Source organism: Glandiceps talaboti, chromosome 1 (assembly GCF_964340395.1).
Source record: "Glandiceps talaboti chromosome 1, keGlaTala1.1, whole genome shotgun sequence".
Classification (NCBI taxonomy): Eukaryota; Metazoa; Hemichordata; class Enteropneusta; family Spengelidae; genus Glandiceps; species Glandiceps talaboti.
This window is the reverse complement of record NC_135549.1, coordinates 23,241,299-23,259,772: the sequence shown is the minus strand read 5'-3', so window position 1 is coordinate 23,259,772 and position 18,474 is coordinate 23,241,299. Positions and strand designations below refer to the sequence as shown.

The following is an 18,474-nucleotide window of genomic DNA, read 5'->3' as shown; positions in this document are numbered from 1 at the left end:
TTAAAACATTGATACAATATATCTCATTTAGTTTGGGTTTTTACTCTTATTTTCTCCTTGGGTTTCTGATGCAGAATGGATGGTGTTGAGATGTTATATCTTCATATTGTGCCATGCTTAATTTTGATGCAAGAACTACCATAGTGGTAAACAACGCCACTTTAATGATAGGCAGAACACTCCAGTGACATTATGACTTGTTAGTTATGACCGGTTGGTTATGGCCAGTTATTTATAATTAGTTGGTTATGACTGGTTAGTTATAACTGGTTGGTTATGACTGGCTAGTTATGGCCAATTGGTTATGACTGGTTGGTCATGATAACCAGTTGGTTATGGTTGGTTTGTTATAACTGGTTGGTTATGACCAGTTGGTCAAGATGACCAGTTGGTTATGACTATTAGCTCTCTGCTCCTACCATAATTTTACCGATTATTTGAACTGCTTGAGATTTTATTGTATGTAAATCTTAAACATATATCTACTTATATTCTTGTCAATGTCATCTAAAACCAATTGATCAAACATAATACACTTAAGTCAAATTTTTTGTGTACTTATTTTCCTTTACTGCTTATCTTTAGAAGCGTTAGTGATTCAGAACGTAGCGTTTTATTCAGTAAAAGCAGTGAAAGTGTTCAGGATTAAGGTGAAAACAAATCTTGATTTAATATGTTATAGCAGTAGTATTAAAATGACAGTGGTGGGTGATAAATTGGTTATTACACAATACCACTGTTGTGGGTGTGTGATAAATTGGTTATTACACAATACCACTGTTGTGGGTGTGTGATAAATTGGTTATTACACAATACCACTGTTGTGGGTGGGTAATAAATTGGTTATTACACAATAACACTGTTGTGGGTGTGTGATAACTTGGTTATTACACAATACCACTGTTGTGGGTGTGTGATAAATTGGTTATTACACAATACCACTGTTGTGGGTGTGTGATAACTTGGTTATTACACAACACTGTACCACTGTTGTGGGTGTGTGATAACTTGGTTATTACACAACACTGTACCACTGTTTTGGGTGTGTGATAACTTGGTTATTACACAATACTGTGCCACTGTTGTGGGTGGGTAATAAATTGGTTATTACACAATACCACTTGTGGGTGTGTGATAGATTGGTTATTACATAATACCACTGTTGTGGGTTTGTGATAACTTGGTTATTACACAATACCACTGTTGTGGGCATGTGATAACTTGGTTATTAACTTGGTTATTACACAATACCATTGTCTTGATTATGTGATAATTTGGTTATTACCCAACACTGTCACGGGGTATGTAACAAAACCACTGTTTGGATATACAATGTCATGTACTTTGACACTTTGTAATAATAAGAGTGCTTGAATATATCACCACCTTTATATGATCTTTGGTTGGAAAGCTAATGCAGATATTCACTGAATATAAAGCTGCAGTAAGGTGGTAGAAAGTTTTTAAACATTCCAAACACACATAATATTACGGTTGTACACTGCAATGTCGTCCCATTGTGACAAACTTTTTTATGTCAGTTTTTTTTTTTTCTCCTTTTTTTTGTTTCTTTGACATATATTATTACTCAAGAGCCTCAAAGGCAATGTTTTTGTGGTGGATGTTTAAAAAAAAAAGCAGATATTACTGTACCAACATTTTGATTTTTTGATTGATAAACATTTGATATAGCAAAGCAGTGAAACTGTTACCTTAAAGCATGTCAAGACTTGACATTCAAAATCTTAAAACACTGAGACAGTCTTAAGTCAAATATGTGTACTCAAACTTTGACAAGATATTATACACATTACTATAAAAGTTTATCTTTTCTTGCTCAAGAATGTACAGATCTTGGCAAAATTATCAATAAAAGCAATGTAATTGAAGTGGCACAATGGTGTTTTTATTGTATGTATGATTGGTTGGTTAATGATAGTTTTGTGTCTGATAACGAACATTTTTGTTTTAAAGGTTTCACAAAGGACACTTCTGAATAAATAAAATTCAAGTTTAAAGTGATTTCTGAAAAAAGGATAAAAGGGAGCATCTGCCACCATTACTTTCACTTGTTTTAGAAACTTTTTTCTTTCCTACAGCATAGTGTAGAAAAATATACATAACAAAAATGCTTTGTCTGCCAATTTTGTTCCACATACTTCAAAAGATAACCCATGTTTTTAAAACTTTTTTATGCAACCTTAGACAAACTTCAACCTATATATTGCTTGGATGACAGTATTCACAGCAACAATGTCCCATTATTTTGTACACAGATGGATCAGACAAATGTGGACTGATGTCCCTGTCTACTTATTTTCTAGCAGATCAACATCTTTAGTTATACCAGGTTTCCACGAGCCTCTTGGTCCAATTCGATAGCCTCAAACAATGACTTGAAATTTCCTGCACCAAATCCCTGAAAATGTATTATGTAACACACAAATTAAGATTAGAATTAAGAGATACCTCTAGCAGTCTACAAACAAGCAAATGAGCCCTGACCCCCCCCCCCCCCCTCCAAAACACATACACACAGATAGACACTAGCTTGGACACAAACACACACGCACTAGCTTGGACAAACACACACACACTAGCTTGGACACACAAACACACACACACACAATAAAAGGGATTCATACTGTGCAAAAATCATTCCCCTAAATATTTATGTACCAAAATAAACTTATTAACTGTATTTATATATACTGAAGAGAATTATGAAACACATGATTAGTCAACTATTACAGTCAGTACTTCATACATTCAACTTCTTTGTGGAAAATGTTTGACTTACTGAATGATTATGCCGTTGAATAACTTCCAAAAATAATGTGGGTCTGTCTTGCACGGGTTTGGTGAATAACTGCAGTAAATAACCTTGATCATCAAAGTCCACAAGAATCTTCAGTTCCTGTAACTGTAAACAAATACAATATAGTATGATCAGTTATTAAAGGTAGTACACAATAGCCTTTATCTTGTTTTTTAAAAATATATTAATAAAACTATATTTTCTAAATAAGAAAAATCAAACATGGATATTTTATAGCGTTGACTGTATTTTACTGATTGATAGTTCTGTTGGCAAGATAAAGAGAATAGCATAAATTTACTGTCATCACCACACACTCTCTCACATAAACCCTTGCAGGAGATCAAAGGCTGAACACATGTCAAGTGCAGTAGAGCTTCTTTTAACAAGATTTCAAAGTTGTACAAATTGCTGAGATACTATTTTATCACCCAAAATTATATCAAAGTTGATAGCACAGGTCCATACATCCCATACGAACCATCATTCAATAAAATCAATATTCACATGAATAGAACTAAATTACCCCCCGGTACTACCTGCAACTGTTCGTGCTGCCAAGCATATGAACTTTCGAAACACTTCTCCAGCAAGTAAACTTGCCAAGAACTGCAAAGCAGAACCCATCACACATTATAAACTCATCACATCACTCCAGTACTACACACTGACCTGTGCATAATAAACGCAAGGTGTTTACACAGTATCAAGGAGAAGAAGATTACAAAAGTTTCAATGTACTTTTTCTTTTACTACAAACAAACAGCAAAAAGTAGAAATGCTGCCACACACTTATACTTACAACATCTAGACTTTCTTCAATCTTCACAGGTGAAGTTTTAAGACGTTCTCTTAAATTATCATAGTAAGCGTCTGGAATTGCCATTAAAATTAACCCACGTTCACGAAGACTCTTAACGGATCCAATAATATCAACTGCGGTGAGGGCAATATGCTGCACACCAGCTCCACCATAATATTCAACATACTCCTGGTGTAGAAATATAAGAACATTTTCATTTGAGAGGTCAAAGGGCCACAAGCTGAGTTTCATATTAGACAACAACAAGGTTTAAACTTGCATGGTTTACACACAACAAATATTTTTTTTTTCCTTAAAGTGAACTATGGCTTCATTCAAATAAGCCAAACTCAGAACTTGGGATGGGCATATGAACTTATATTGTGATCGCGACACAGCATATCATTTGTGTTGGTTAAAAAACAAAAGAAACACACTTCATTTGAACATGTGTATCGGATGACCACTTTGTTAATCACCCTCTGTCAATAAAGTCAAGAAGGAAATCAAGATGCATCAGTTCGCATGAGCATTCGAACTTTTTACTACGATCTACTATTGTTCCTGTTCAGTGCCATAGAACATTACGTCATATTGGATTTTGACGCTATACAAATTCTTTTTGATCGATTGATAACCGTTTAACGTTAATACTCAATTACCTGGATTTGACTTTTTTGTTTGCCAGGTGCTGGTTCATTGATAGGCAGTTTGATTGTTTCTTCATAGTTAGTGACAATAATAGACCTCATGGAACTGTAGCTGGTGTGGACAAGAGAATAGTCTACGGACCAAAACCTGTGGAACATCAATTTCTTCTCATACCTTTAGAATAATTGAAAAGAAAAATACTGAGTTTAGCATTCAAGTTGGGAGATGTAAGGGTAAACATAGACCCTGCCCACTGGACAGGGCAAGCTGGTCATGGAACGATTTCCCACAAAATAATACTGAACTGAAAAACTTTAGCTTCTTCAGTAACAATTCTTAATCAATTTTGAACTGAGCTGAGATAATTAAGGTATTGATGGACTTATATATCACAGTGAGATGTATATGTGCTTGTTTGTTTGTTGTGATATACATTGAAGTATATATTGAAAAGTCACCATCCATAATGGATATAACAGACACATTCACAGACTGGAAGTGATTACTTATCTGTACACAGTTTATTTACAAAATCACTTCCTGTATGTGCAATAACAAGTGTGTTTGCAGGGTATAATTATATTATTCCCAATATTTGCCCAGTGAGAAAATACTTATGATTTAAAGGTGTTCCACTCGTAGTGACAAGGCCCCTTTAATAGTTACTTGTATTTTTCTTAGGTGAACAAAGAACAAGGTGATAATGTCAGAAAAGGCTTACCAATCCACAACATTTTCCATAGCGTCATCTGGTTGGTTTCCTACCACATGGTCAATGAATCTCAAATTCACATCAGGCCTGTGATAACATAAGCATTAAATAAATAGTTAAAAGATTGCTATCAGATGATAATTAAAATTGCCACACTACGGGTTGTTTGTGCATTTGTGAGGAAAATCTGAGATTTAGTTTCACATGTTTTTCTGAGATGATAATACACACCAACAGGGTCAATTTTTAGGCTTTGACTTGAATTCTTTCAATAGTTCAGAAGCCACACCCTATCACATGTATATACATTGTATTTCCATCAAGTCTAACAAAAATTTCAAATATACATATTTTTAATCTCAATTTATAACCAAGCAGACACTTTCTCACATGACTGCACATCTTCACAATCAAACTTTCAACGTTGGCAAATTTCTTAACATTTGGGGCAAACAAGTTTGGAGTAAATATTACAAACTCATAGTCATATGTTCAACCTGCATAATAAACTGAATAAATTTGAATATATAATACGGGCAAATTTGTTGAATCTACAAAGGTTTGGTAAACTATTAAATTAAATGTCAGTGCAATACAAAGTTAAATCCATTAACTTAATCGAAAAATGCTTCAAATAGGGTTAAGCAAATTGAAAAACATATAATGAGGACTGCTTCCAATTTCATCTGAAGCTGTTAATCTTAAAGAAATAAGTTGAATTGTCTTGCAATTTCAATGATCATCACCGCTGTCCTCATTTGAAACTGACTGGTCCACTCTTTGTTTTGAAGAGAATAGATCACTCAACAAGACAAAGTGATGAACTGGTCAAATATAACAGCCACATCTAAAACCTAAAAAAAAAACAATCCTGCAACAGAAAACTTACAATTTAAGAAGGAGTGCATCATTGCCAACAGCTGGTTTGTAACCTGGGAGGAATAATCCATTGTATTGTATCCATTGTATTGTGTCACTCAACAAGACAAAGTGATGAACTGGTCAAATATAACAGCCACATCTAAAACCTAAAAAAAAAACAATCCTGCAACAGAAAACTTACAATTTAAGAAGGAGTGCATCATTGCCAACAGCTGGTTTGTAACCTGGGAGGAATAATCCATTGTATTGTGTCCGCTCAACAAACAAATGCGTAGTATCACCATACTAATTATGTGAAAGGAAAATATGGTTAATTCCTTGTTAGAAAACAATATTTCAAAATATATGAAGGAAACATTGATGACAATGTGTGTTTACTATCTGTTGTAATTAAAGGGGAAACGTCACTTCGGGAAATAAAAGGTATATTCATAAACTTTGGGTTCTGGAGAGTTATTTCATGATTTCATATCACATAATTTTCACTCGGTTGCCAAGAAATATCAAAATTTTTAATTAATCATGTTAGAAAAATGAAATATGCAAGTTGATGGCACAGTTTTGATTTTGGTAAAACTGAGTGCAGTTATACGCAGAACATGGAAACTTGTCTACAAATGCTGATTATAAAGCAACTAGCTACTTTATGGACCAGGAGAATTGTGAGTAACGTACTGTGGCAACTACAGCGTATCTCACAGTTCCATCTGCATCAGACTCATCCCAGGGTTCTTTCACTATCTTTGCTCCTCTTTGTCTCGCTTGCTGTATGGAAAGATCACATGAATTTGCAAAATAAAGACTGACTTGAATATAAACCACATGGATTTCTCATATGAATACACCATCAGTTGACATTTCTTCATATTTACTGAACTTCTTTTAAAATGGGATCTGTGAGTCAAAGTTTTGTGTCCTTTATACCTTTATGGTTAATTTAATGAATTTTTGACTATTTTGAAGTATTTTAGACATTCTCTCACTTTGCACACACTAATAGACATATAATAACCCATTAGATTTTGCTTTTTGAACAGGACACAAAATTACATCACCATGCAGGGAAAAGTAGTCAGACAAGCAGTTTACACAGTGTGCACACACACATGCACATATGTATAAATAAGCCTGCAAACACATACACAACACCACACACACACACACACACACACACACACACACACACACACACACACACACACACACACACACACACACACACACACACACACACATACACTGACTCACAAGATTTGCCATCCTGACACAACTTAGTTTGACCAAAAATGTTCATCAGCTTGCTAGTCTAGACCAAATGAATTTGATGTGATAACTTTTTATACAAACACTCCTTGCAGTACCGGGTTATACAAATGTTTCAATCAATTATGTCAATTATGTATATATTGCTGTCAGCACTTGAAATGGACTAACGAAATAGTCATGATGCAGTGTAACAACAGATAAAATGAACCATGTGGTCAGCTATATAACAATGGAATTTGCCATTCTGATGAAGATACCGTAAACTAGAGGTCAGCTATATAACTATGGAATTTGCCATTCAGATGAAGATACTGCCACCTAGAGGTCAGCTATAACTATGGAATGTATTATTCTGATGAGGATAATTAATGAGGACAGATCAAGAGCTCAATGTTCTTTTCCAAAGTGACACCTTTGGCTTGTGTGTTATAGCAGTTCTAAGATCTTGGTTTATTTGTATTATATACAAAAAAAATATAACAAATACAACACTCCACATCGACACTGAGAATAGACACCATGTGCACACTTTAACCAAATTCATAAAAGAAAAAGTAAAACTTATGACTGTACCTCAACTAATTTATCACAGTCTTCAACAGAAAATGCAATGTCTTTGACACCATCACCATGTGTCACCAGATGGTCCCCCATTTCTGAAATGTAAAATGGTATCGTCAACATACATGCAGTTGTTAGAGTCAGGAGCCTAAGTTTTTTACTCAGAGAAATCGACAAAGAACTACTATATATATATATAATCAGAACATCTGGTTAACTCTTTAAATACAAGCTGATGATACTTGATGTGATGTGTATGGTTGACTCTGCACTCACTCAGTTTGTTTGGAAAGGATACACATTCTAATAATTAGTGAGGTTTAAAGCAAAAGTTGCACATACAGTTCCATTCACAATGTGGACAAAGATGGAGAGTATAGAATTTACCTGTGCATGGTATTGGTTAGTCTAGTTCCTATACAGTATCATTACCATTAAACATCCACTCACAGTGTGTTTGACGTACCACAGTTGGCATCCAGACTACAATGTAGGTATTGGTTGAGTCCCAAATTGTAGGTTTCTTAGGTGAAATATACATCGAGTTTTAAATGGTACCTGCACACATGCACATGTGCAAACACACGCACGCATGCACGCACGCACGCACGCACGCACGCACGCACACACACACACACACACACACACACACACACACACACACACACACACACACACACACACAAGTGCAAACACACACACACAGCCTACCTGTAACAGATTCTTTCTGATGCCTATAATCATGTTTCTATAATCAAGCACTGAAAACAAACTTCAGTATCTTAAGCTTACCTCTGTTGTGTGGAACCAGTGCAGATTGGAAAACAAATATAATCTGTGAAAGTGAATTTGAACATATATGTCAAACTATTTGTATTGTCATTTACAAAAACAACTACATTTTAATACTACTTCCTAATTTACAATTGCAAACAACTAATACATACATGTTAAGACGACAAGTCGTCAAATCACACAGTGATCACCAGACATTTCACTTTTAGTCTGAAGACTACTTTGTATTTTTTTTTTCAAATGATATCTACAACATAGCTCACAGATATCAAAATTTGGTTCAAGATATCCAAGATATAGTTTCGTAGTCAGACCTAGGAGCTAATTAGTAGCTCAGGAGGTGGCCAAACAAACATGAAAAGCTGAAGGATAACAGTACCTGTGTTTGAGAGTAGGCAAGCCCTTGCCATAATATATGGTTGTAGTCACTTTTACAGTTAACAGAATTACCCGAGGGTCTAGCAGTTACATTATCCAAGACAAAGCTCAAAGAATAAAATAGTGCCAATGGCGTTGTAGCACAACTGTACAGTTTTTAAAATTATTTATCCATATGCTGATCCATACTAGGTATAGGTGTTCATTTGCTGAATGACTATCCAGCCCCGTTGTTATCTTTGCAATATATGTGATCATTTGGCTGTTGCTATGGGCGTGATCATGTTGCTAGACATATTTGCATACATTTTTTGAATAGTCATTCATTTGTCTACGAATGTGACCTTATGTTATCTTTGTGATATATATCATCATTTGACTGTTGCTATGGGCTTGGTCTCTATGCTAGACACATTTACATACATTTTTGGCATGTTTATTCATTTGTCTATTAATCCCTTTGTTATCTTTGCAATATATGCGATCGTTTTTCTGTTTGTATGGATGTGGTCTTGTTGCTAGGCACATTTACATACATTTTTGGAATGTTTATTCAATTGTTCATTAATCCCTGTTATCTTTGCAATATATGGGATCAATTGGCTGTTGCTATGGGTGTGATCTTGTTGCTAGGCACATTCACATACACTTTTTGAATGTTTGTTCACTTGTCTAAGAATCCCTGTTGTTATCTTTGTGATATACACAACTGTTTGGCTGTTGCTATTGGCGTGGTCATTGTTGCTAGGAAAATTTGCATACAGTTTTGAATGTTTGTTCACTTACCTACCAGATGATGTTGTTATTTTAGCAAAATATACTGGCATTTGGTTGTTGTTAAGGGTGTGGTCATGGTTGCTAAGGCCAATTGTGTCTAAATGTTTTTAACAAAAACTGCAGAATATCACTTCTAGAAACATCTCTGATCTCAACAAATTTCAGTCTCATTGACTAAGTACTTTTTGAAATATAAGGTTTTGACCTAAATTCACTTTCTTACACCTAATTTGCATATCACGGATGAGATCTTTATATGCTTTATATTTGACCAAAAAAAACACATTTTTATACCTTATTTGCATATTACTGATGGTATCATCATGTCATGAAGAAATCTTAATCTACACACCCCTAAGAACATTCCCACCAAATTTCAGACCAATCTGCCTGGTTGTTTTTGAGTTTAAGTCTTTAACCCAAAAATGACATTTTTTTACCCAAATCACATATCTGTGATGCGATCATTTTGCTTTGAACAATTTCCCAACTAGATACCAAAGGTAATGTCCCCACCAAATACAAAGGCAATCGGTCTGGCAGTTTTTGAGTTTAAGTCATCCACACACACACACACACACACACACACACACACACACACACACACACACACACACACACACACACACACACACACACACATATATATATAGACAGACAGTCAGACAGTCAGACAGACAGACAGACAGACACCCCACCATGCCTATAGCACTACTGAACCTTACCAGTTCAGTTGTGCTAAAAAAATATAGGGGCAATAAAAGTGGTGTAGGATACTATTTTGATGGTTGACAAATTGTGTCAAAAGTCTTTATCCCATGCTTTCCCACTAATTTGTGGGCATCCATTATCATTTTATTAAAAAGTTAAAAATTGTAAAAACTTACATCTCCCTGTTTGACTGCATGCGACACTACCTGTCTGCTGCCCATCTCCAGCCCTCTGTATGCAAAAGGCACAAATCCCAGCCTTGTGCAGTAATATGAAGCGGCCTGCAATAGCAGCAGAAGAACAAATGTGTCTTCATTTAAAACAAAAGTTTTTAATTCCACACAACATTTCGACAACACTTCATATTTAAGATTACAATTACCTTCAATAATAAATTATGTCTAAACATTATTAACATTTATAGAAATAGTCGAATTTTCATCAAGTATACTGTATTAGGCAGAAGTGCAAAATTCTCATTTGATTGCAGCTGAATATAGAATCCATTCACAGTGATTAATAACCCTAAGTGTACGTTAATTAATACTGATATATTCACTACCAAATGAATTCAGAATGAAAATGTATTTCAAGGTCATGGTATATATTACAGTGGTAGTAATGGCATTTTTACTTTACCCGTAAGGGTACGGGAGGTATTACTGAATGCCTCTCGTAAGGGCAAAATCATAGATTTGTGGGCCTACACACACTGTTGGAATACAAAATTCTAAACTATAGCTATTATACATGATGTACCACTTAATTGGAAAATTAATTATATGAAACTAAATGAAATTTGAAGCTTACATAGTTGAATAATTATTTTTTTTAAATGTTGATTATGCAAATGAACCATATAGATTATAATTTATAACCACCAAGCTTTAAATGACACATCTCTTCTTTACAATTGGCCATTAACACATGTACAAAATCATCTGAAATTTGAAGTTTGCATTGTTAAGAAGTAGCCTAATTACTAAAAATCATTAATTATGCAAATTGGTCATAAAATTAAAAACTATATCAACAGGCTTTAGAGGATGTGCACTTTGTCATGGTTGATGTATGTGCCAAATTATATGGAATTTGAAATGTGCATTCCAAAGATATACCTTACTTACTGAAGATCATTAATTATTCAAATTACTCATTAAAGGTAAAGGCTATGTCAACAAACTTGTGCATATTGTTATGGTTGGTATATGTACCAAATTCTATGAAATGTGAAGCTTGCATTCTTAAGATAAAGCCGAAATACCAAACGTCATTAATTATGCAAATTATCATACAAATTGCAATCTACATCAACAAACTTTATGGGACATATGTGCTTAGTTATGGTTAACTTATGTACTAAATTATATTGAAAATGAAGTATGCATATTTAAGATATAGCCTAATTACCGAAATTAATTAATTATGCAAATTATTCATAAAAGCTTTAAGCTAAATCAAAAAACCTTATAGGACATATGTACCTTGTTATGGTTAACATATGCACCAAATTATATTGAATTCGAAGTATGCATTCCAAAGATATAGCCTAATTACTCAAAACCAATAATTATGCAAATAACTAATTAATGTTCATTGGATGTTTACCAAAATCTTGCCATTAGCATATAGAAGATGTGTAGCAAATTTTATTATAATTGAGCCAGCCGTTTTTAAGAAAATGATGACACAGACAGACACATACACACAGACGGACAGACAGACATCGCCATTTCAATACTTCCCCTTACAGGAGGTAAAAATGCAAGCTTCAAATTTCATATAATATGGTACATATATCAACCATAATAATACGCATCTGTGCTAAGATGTTGTTGATACAACTTTTACCTTTAATGAGTAATTTGAATAACGAACGATATTCAGTATCATGCACTCTTCAAATTCCGTATAATTTAGCATATACATTAACCTAAGAAAGCACACTTTCGAATTCAGGGATGACGCAACACTCACATCACCTTTATGACAATGGTAATCAATACCTGCTTTTAGCACACAACAATCCGTTGGTCAATATGAAATGAATCAATGGCTTTGTAAAAAAAAATCAATGCACTGTGCTGGAGATACAACATGTTTTCATCCAGCCTCTCCTACAACTTTTGAAATCGAATCCCTGTAGTGTTTAACTAGTTACATGCCACATAGAAATTTATAGTCTTTTTATGACTCTTCTTGTAAATGTGCTATTCTGTTGAATTTTGTTTCTTTCTTTTAACAGAGATATAAAGATAATTTATAATACATTTTGATGCAGAACCATCACTATCCTACCATTCATTACCTAATTTCCCTATAGAATAAATTAATTTTTTTCTACCATACATAGATCATTGGACTCAGTCCACTTTTCAGGCAATGATAATATTGCAGAATAACCTTTTTGCCTAGTCAAAATTTGATATTTATCAGCAATGTACTACATGTATACAAGGCCTTAGGAGGACAAAAGTAACAGGTAATACAGTCATTATCATTACGATTAACAAATTTTTGACAAAAGAATTCATGCCCTTGTATGGTAAATTTTATTGATACTAAAATGGTGAGGTTAAGATAGCTAGGACAGTGCCTGCAAAGACCTTCATTTTTGACATAAATAAATGGATTTTTGTTAATGTCACTGTCAATGAGCAATGATCTACATGCCATGACTCTGTACCCATGGCACACCCCTAATGGCATCCAATCATATCACTCACTTCGTTATCCCAAGTGTATCATTTCATACAACATGTTGAAAGTCACTGGTTTTAAATATCATTACAATATGTTACAACTACAAATATAAAACACTTCCAATGCCGAATTAATGACATTTACAAAATAGATCTTAAAATATTATTGTGGATACATAGCCCTCTTTCCTCTAACAATACGTGTCATTATTTCAAATGACAATTAAGTTGTTATTTTGGGGTAGCCTCTGGAGTACACACATATACTTTACTTGGGAAATGAATTTGCTGCGCGAGTCGAACCACAGGGTGCTCAGGCTCATTTAGTTCTGTTTACAAATATAAACAAAACAAAATAAACATACAAGTAAAAATCAAACAAACAAACAAACAAAAACAAACAAACAAGTAAACAAACAAACAAACAAAATAAACTGACAAATGAGTAGATACATACATGAGTAAACGACAAGAAACCAACGAACAACCACACACTGCCCCCCCCCCGAAATGACCGATTTCCGATTTCCATATGTGACCATTTCGGCGGGGGGGGGGGGGGGGGGGGGGGGGGGGGGGTGTCAGTGTTTGGTTGTTCGTTGGTTTCTTGTCGTTTACTCATGTATGTATCTACTCATTTGTCAGTTTATTTTGTTTGTTTGTTTGTTTACTTGTTTGTTTGTTTGTTTGTTTTTGTTTGTTTGTTTGTTTGTTTGTTTGTTTGTTTGTTTGTTTGTTTGTTTGTTTACTTGTATGTTTATTTTGTTTTGTTTATATTTGTAAACAGAACTAAATGAGCCTGAGCACCCTGTGGTCGAACGAGAGAAATTGTATACACACTCAGTCTTGTACTTTTACAACTACAAATATAAAACACTTCCAATGCCGAATTAATGACATTTACAAAATAGATCTTAAAATATTATTGTGGATACATAGCCCTCTTTCCTCTAACAATACGTGTCATTATTTCAAATGACAATTAAGTTGTTATTTTGGGGTAGCCTCTGGAGTACACACATATACTTTACTTGGGAAATGAATTTGCTGCGCGAGTCGAACCACAGGGTGCTCAGGCTCATTTAGTTCTGTTTACAAATATAAACAAAACAAAATAAACATACAAGTAAAAATCAAACAAACAAACAAACAAAAACAAACAAACAAGTAAACAAACAAACAAACAAAATAAACTGACAAATGAGTAGATACATACATGAGTAAACGACAAGAAACCAACGAACAACCACACACTGCCCCCCCCCCCGAAATGACCGATTTCCGATTTCCATATGTGACCATTTCGGCGGGGGGGGGGGGGGGGGTGTCAGTGTTTGGTTGTTCGTTGGTTTCTTGTCGTTTACTCATGTATGTATCTACTCATTTGTCAGTTTATTTTGTTTGTTTGTTTGTTTACTTGTTTGTTTGTTTGTTTGTTTTTGTTTGTTTGTTTGTTTGTTTGTTTGTTTGTTTGTTTGTTTACTTGTATGTTTATTTTGTTTTGTTTATATTTGTAAACAGAACTAAATGAGCCTGAGCACCCTGTGGTCGAACGAGAGAAATTGTATACACACTCAGTCTTGTACTTTTACATCTTACCTGTTTAGCATTTCCAACCCAAAACGTCACGTGGTCAAAATTGATAAATTTCCCGACTTCGGGCTGCAAGGGATAAATGAAAGAAATAAACATAAACGGTGTGTGACTAGCGACGTCCAAGTGAAATCCCAATCTATCCAGAAATGATGTGATTCGTTGTTTTTTGACGTAATTTCAAACCATCACCCAATACGTTCTTAAGAAATCAACATTTTTGTTTTTTGGATGTTGATATCGATTTTTGAACATTTACCGTTTTTTTAAACTCATCGAAAAGCAAAACATTAACAATTTTTCACTTTCTTGAGCTGTTAGGGGCACTTTTATCGCTACATTATAATGATTATTGCAACATTTGTGCGCATGCCACTGGGCTCGAATCAAAGCAGAATCAAAGAGACGTCATGCATCATCGCAGGAAAGCGAACCGAACAACGTATTTGTTAATGATATCCCGTCGGTCATCGGGCATGACGACCCCTTTTTTCCCGGAATATTTCAATGAAAACATATGTTGTATCTTACAAATACTAATTCCATGCGACCACTGCATGATGGACTACATTTTAAAACTCTACAATTTAAAGGTAGTCACAAAATAACTGAAAACCATGATGTGACGCGTAATGTGTAAAATTGACTGACAGCTGGTGTCATGTACAGCGGTTGGTCTCTGACATTGAACTGGAACTTCAGTTGACATTTTCGCATTATTGAACACAGTCCGGTTTATATATTCTGTCGTTTGTTATTGTTTTTGTTATTCATTTTCCATTCATTTTCCGATCGTACGTCTGCCCATGGATGTGTGTTGCACTATAATACATCCATCGGTGAATATCGCGAAATCGATCAACTGGTAATCAAGTTGTGATAGAGTGTCGGGAATACGACTCACGACAACCCTGGGATTGCTACTCAGAACACCGGGACTTTTCTCAAGATTTGATCGGGACCAAAGGTGATGAGTGAGCATATGAAAATATCACACCTCATCACAGTAATTCAATACCCCGTAATCTGCAGAAATAAGAAAACTGTATGTCCGTCGGGTTTTTTTCCAGCCTTGCTACTGTATCGTAAAAGTTAAATGATAATCGATACGTTCCTTACCTTAAGCTTATCGCCTTTATCAGTGTACGTCGTCTGCAAACAAACATAGTAAATATTAAAACCTGTAGGGAAATATTTAGTACAATAATTCGATAACGAAAATTACACGGAAGACTGAAAACAACAAGCAAAAAAACTGTGTGGAGATACGCACCATTTTTTTTATTACGACGCTGTAACGACTACACTGTATCAGGGACGTTAACTGTTATAACTTTAATTACGTCGTCATTTTCACGGTGTACCCTGGTCGGGTAAAGCTTATGCGCATGCGTACATATTTATCGTTCGTGGCTGTAAAATTTCGTCCTCTTGGAAGTGTTAACCAGCCCTTTTGCAAAAACTCCATGATGAAAGTTCTCGGTAAAGTAATAAGTTCAGAAAGGACACCCTCCTAATCACAGTTTTTTTCAAGCAACCCTCCAGCATATGCTGAAAATTTCGAAGTACTAGCCCTCGATTCTCCAACGTCCGCCCTCTAATCCCTGATGTTTGAGAATGAAGCCTTCTTTTTTGTGTGTAGATTGAAAATATAAGGGGAGAACCATTTGATTTCTGGGGGGGATATCGAGGATTTTGAGGGAAAAAAATGTTTGATCCTGTAATGGCTTGTAATGGCTTGAGAAAAAAAAATTTGTCACAATGCACCAGAAGTGAGCAAATTTGGAAACCTTATTCTCATGTATTCTTCGTCGGTGCGCCGCATATGTTTTTAATACAAGTATAAATTCCTGTTTTTTTCCAGCACTTATCATTAAAGCATGCGCTATATAGCTCTGCTTTAAACCCAAGTGCACACAAAGTTTTCCTTTCCTTTTCTGACCCAAGAAAACATATTTCAGGATTTTTGTTGCAATATCTCAATGACACAGTCAATATCTGAAGGGGACTATTTGGCTTCTGTAAATTAAGACAATTTAAAAAACAAGACAGGAGTCAATAAACTAGTGTTAAAATCAATATATTTTTCTTTCAATATAAATATCTTATAAATTTAAGTAGCAGAAGTATGGTTGGTAGACAGACGTCTTTCATACTGACTGCTAATTCTTCTACTTGCACAGAACAAGTTATTTAGAGGTACAGTTGTGAACCATTGTGACGTGGTATAGGTATGAACAATGCATTACAAACTTAATGACTAATTCAAAAAAAAATTTGCACTGCTACTCCATTTGAAAAAAAAAAATTGATGCAGGACTGACAGTAGAAAAAAAAATTGCTGTCACTCTGACTGGAAAAAAAATTTGCTCCCATACCTAATTCCTCCATACCCCCCCCCCCCCAGAAATCAAATGGTTCTCCCCTTACTTATATTAGGTGTATTCTCAACACAGGCTTTGCAGCCTATATGTTCAGATCCGTCTGCTCTGGAATTCTGCACTGCTTGAATTTAGCCTTGTAATTATATTTGATACATATTCTTCCAGTGATTGTCCAGGCGTGTTGGTGCTGTAGCTGTGTCGTTAGATAGCGAATTCCAGGGATCAACAATGCGTTTTGTGAAGGAATATTTTCTGATCTACTCAGTGGTCGGTTTATTTTGGTTGTTAGTTTTTGTTTGTTTGTTTGTTTGTTTACTTGTTTGCATTTTGTTTGCTTGTATTTGTAAACAAAACTAACTGAGCCTGAGCTCCCTGTGGTCAGACCTCTACAAGCAACTTGACATCAGAAAATATTCCTTCACAAAACGCATTGTTGATCCGCTCCATACATGAGTAAACAACAACAAACCAACGAACAAACCAACGCTACCCCCCCCCCCCCCCCGCGCATTGGTCACATCTGGAAATAACCCAATTCCAGATGTGACCATTGGGGGGGGGGGGGGGGGGGGGGGGGGGTTGTTTGTTCGTTGGTTTGTTGTCGTGTATCTACTCATTTGTCGGTTCATTTTGTTTGTTAACTTGTTTTGTTTGTGTGTTTACTTGTTTATTTATTTGTTTGTTTATTTATTTGTTTGTTACTTGTCTGTGTTTTGTTTGTCTACTTGTTTGTTTGTATTTGTAAATAAAACTAACTGAGCCTGAGCTCCCTGTGGTCTGAGTAGTAAAAGAATGTGAGGTTTTCTTTGTCTAAGTACTTGTAAGTTCTTCTCATAAGTCCCATGGTGGTCATTCATAAATGTTCAAACTATGGATGATATGTGTAAAACATTACTATTATTAGACCAAATAAAAAAATTGTTTAGTTCCGGTTAGCCGACCCCGGCCCCCACCCAGTTTTTCAGGCCCACCCTAAACTTTTTTTTACGTATTTGAGAAAAATCATAATAAAATCGTGAAGTCTCGCAAGAAATAGTGTGTGCGGAAACTGACATCAACTTAAAAAGACAATATTAAAATTATTCTTCCAATCTGTAATGACTGTACATCTTATAGGAAGAAATAAACAACACAGAGACCATTTGGAAAACAATTGAAAATCTGAACTAGACACTCACACATGAAAAAAATATATATAATGAAATAAAATTCTAAAAATCTACCTACCCCACCTATTTTAAAATTGAATGTAATCGGAGCCACACCATTTTTTTAAAGCCTTATTATCATTGTTATTAAAATTATTACATAATATTATTTAATTATTATTAGTGTTATTATTATAATACATTATGTACTATTTAATTATTACTATTATTATCATTACAAGACTCACTTCTCATCTTTATTTATTCAAAACTACACACTAAACCACGAATGTA

The 18,474-nt window shown here is 34.8% G+C and overlaps 1 pseudogene; it reads right to left on the bottom strand.

The window, feature by feature from the left end:
* Nucleotides 1-2,309: 2,309 nt before the first annotated feature.
* On the bottom strand, nt 2,310-17,876 carry LOC144434571 (4-hydroxyphenylpyruvate dioxygenase-like; annotated as a pseudogene).
* Nucleotides 17,877-18,474: the final 598 nt, after the last annotated feature.